Here is a 3805-nt window from a genome sequence, read left to right on the forward strand (position 1 = left end):
TATAGTTCAGAGTATTTGGGTAGCACTACAGTATGAGCGTCAGCTAGTTTTTGGTCTAGCTTTGTCTATATGATGAAGCTTTCACTGATACAGAGGAGTATGTGCAGTTACCGACTAATTACCCTAGCAGCTTGACACTTCAGCGTGCATATAGAGCACTTTGCGAAGAGGGACAGTACGAGCTGAGAGTCTCTAAGGTGATATGCCTCTCCCAATCAGCTTACTCCTACATCCACGCCATTCTTAGCTAGTCAGTGAATGGACGTGGTGACAGTGCAGGGGTGTTGAGCCGTCAGGAGCTGTTATACCTATACTCGATGGTGGAGAGTGAGCAGATTCACCTTGGGCACATTATAGCTGAGTATTTGAGGCATCAAAGGCAGTATGCAATAGTCGGCGTCCTCTTCTCTGACCCCCACATTATTGGAGTCATCATGGGGATGGGTCTTCTGGACGCCATTCGTGGAGCCGAGAAGACGATCGTACCATCCCCTCTTGGCATAGAGATGGTGAGATTGATGGGGATGGTGCGCAAGTATAGGTCAGGCGTCTATGTGATGGTCATGTCCCCATGAAAGACAGCTGAGGCAGAGGGGGAGGCATGAGAGAGGTCTCAGCCTGTGATCGAGCCATAGCCTGAGCAGATGGAGACCGAGGCACCACCTGCAGCACAGGAGCCACATCTAGTGCGTATGTTTTCTCCATCTCGAACCCATGATCATTTTGAGAGGTTCGGGAGTGCTATAGGGGTGTTACGAGCTAAGATTACTGAGGTTCACGCTACCCAGGCCAAGAACCATGTCGAGGTGATGGCGCGTCTCGACACACTACAACAGTTACTAGAGCGAGACATGACCTCCCTATTTGTGATGAGACTAATAAGTGCTTGTGCGATATCAATGCGAAGCATTCTTTCCTTATGTTAAGCATTACCTTTCTCGGGTTTTTACACTAATATGTGTGTTTTTATGTTACTTTTATGCAAGTAGGGTTATGAGGCCGATGATGAAGGAAAGAAGCCAATGTGGATCATAATGCACTGATTTTGGAGGAAATCTTCCTAAGGTTCTAATGCGAAAACATAGGTCGGGTGTGAGATGCTAGAGTGTGTGCAAATTTCCTCATATTTGAGTTAGTACAACTATTTGGAGGGGTACAAGGGCAGTCATACTCAAGCATTCTGACTTATGAACATAGAACAAGATCTCCATCAACTTATCCGTCATTGAAGAAGCAAAGCGATCCAAGACGTGAATGTGTGCCCGTTCGCGTTACCTCGATGAAAGTATAGATTCGAGAAGTATTTCAGGCGGATACTGTAGCAGAGCAATGTAGCAAAGTACTATAGAAGCACTGTTCACAGCCGGCTGAGAAAATTGCAGAACAGAGAATCCACACGGGCGTCCACAGGGGCGTGTGGATCCCCGATTCCAGCCCTATTTAAAGCCGATTCAGCCCCGATTTAAGTATTCGTTTCTCGATCTTTTCCCCAACTTGAGAGGTGGTTTTGGCTAGGGTTTTGAGAGGTATTGGCTAGGGTTTTGGAGAGGTTCTACGGCTCTGACATCGCGCGTTGTTTGGAAGAAGGTTATTGGGAGAGCTTTCGTCGGCACTGATCCGGCGAGGTGTATCCTAGGCATGACAAAGGACCCTTTGCGACGAGTAGATGACTCTCCATAAGACCATTGACACGACTATCGAGGAGGTTTTCTATGGATTCATTGCTTTTACATTCTATTTCTTTGATTGTAATTAACTCCATGGAGAGCTAAACCCCTAGTGGGTACTTGGGTATTTGTGAACCCTAGGATGTATTCGTTTCATTGAATCTCTTTATTATGCTTTCAATTAATTAATGTTTATTGTGAGTTCCAACCTTGAATGCTTAATTGTTTGAATATTCCCCTAGAGTGACACTAGGGTTGAGAGTTCTTGTTGTTAACCTTGTGAGTGAGTGACACACCACGAGTGTTAGACAAAGCTAGGTTGGAGAGGGTTGAGAGAGTGAGTTGAGAGGTACAGGAGCGCCCCGTTTCCCCTCCGATGTGTTAGATTCTACCTCCATTCCTCGAGTTCTTTGCGGCCATAATAGAGTGAATGGTCTAAGGTATGACCTTCCGCTGGGGCTTAGTTGCGGGTGTAATGGAGTGAAGTGTAGAAGTGATTTAGTATCTATGGCTTAATTATGGTTAGGTACCTTCCACCTGGACGAAAGGGTTAGGTCTATAATTAGGAAGTGATTTATCACTTGGAATCCCTAGAGCTCATTGCAATTCTATGCGAGTGCTAGGTTGAGAGGTTATCCAATCTCTCCTCTGGGACATGTATAGAGTTAGGCATGGCTGACCTTAGATTTGGAACTATGTAATTACGGATTTCCACGACTCACTATTGCATTAATTAAGCATAATAGAGGGTTCTTTCACTTGAAACGATTGTCCTAGGCGGAGCAATATTCGGGTACCCCATCTTTATCGATTGTCTTACCTTCTCCTTTACTTGTGCTCTCTTATTTGTTGTTTTTACTTCTGAGAATTGAATCACTGTCTCATATATCACTATTTATCTTTCACATAGCTAAGAAGCGAAGTAAGTGTTTTTATTCTCTACTCCCTGTAGATACGATACCCGCTCATCCGGGATTATTACTTCGACAAACCCGTGCACTTGCGGGATATACCCAAGGGGACCTTATCAGAGACCGAGGACTCCTCAGGCACCACCTGCACCGCCATCACCATCAGTAGCACTAGCATCTTCACAAGCACCACCTACTTCTTCAGCAGCAGTAGTAGAGACCGCAGATGACATCGATGCTTGATGCGTCTTTACTTTATTTGCTTTTATGTTTTCGTATTTCATTTTTGCATTATATTTTGGACATGTACTACACAGAAAAGATCTTTCTTTTGAGTTTATCTTTTATTTTCAGTTGTCTTGAGTTGTATTTCATTTCCATATCTTTATATATACTTGGGTGTATTTTGTTTTTGTTGAGCTTCACTGAACCCTCTTGTGTATACATGCAGATGGTCTTGTGAGTCTAGAATTTGAGGAATAGTCATGGACATGGTCAATGTGATATTTACATGGCCGTGTGTGCGCCATAGCCCATTGGAACTCAACTCTCAATGAATATAGCTCCGTACAACGTACTATTAGGAGTTCAGTGGAATATTATTTCAATTTCCCACCTCATATTTTTCTTTTGATTGCATTATAATTTATTGTGCTTGCATGCGTACATTGAGGGCAATGTACACTTAAGTGAGTGTGTGTGTGTGGGGGTGGGGGGAGTTCACATTACATAAGTTCTATACTTATGCTTTCATTATACATGCTCATGTAGCCAACGGTGGTTCACCTTAATTGCAATGGTTGTATTCTTAAGTTTAGGAGAATTTTTAACATTGAATGTTCTCATGCTATAGATTTTACTTGAATTTGTAGGAATTTTTGTCCGATTGACACTTGTTACACTACTCACTCATTCAACCTTGTGGAAACCCAAGTTTGATGTTTACAGGACTATTCTAGGTTGTTTCTTGTTTTAATTTTGTTAAAAAAATATGTTGAATGAAAAGAAATAAAAGAAATATAAAGTTATATTTGTTTTCTTTATGCATTGAGGGTGGAAAGAGCTACCACCTATGAAGTATGAAGCTACTCTCATAAGTCGGATACTAGTTATGTCCTAATGAGAGAAAGAGCTATCTCATGGGATAAGTGAAAGCTACTACCCTGGTAGAAAGGGCTACTACCTCGAAAGTGTGAAAGCCACCTTAGCAGCCGCTTCGAAAAGGGC

Source organism: Dioscorea cayenensis, chromosome 8 (genome assembly GCF_009730915.1).
Source record: "Dioscorea cayenensis subsp. rotundata cultivar TDr96_F1 chromosome 8, TDr96_F1_v2_PseudoChromosome.rev07_lg8_w22 25.fasta, whole genome shotgun sequence".
In the NCBI taxonomy this organism is placed as follows: Eukaryota; Viridiplantae; Streptophyta; class Magnoliopsida; order Dioscoreales; family Dioscoreaceae; genus Dioscorea; species Dioscorea cayenensis.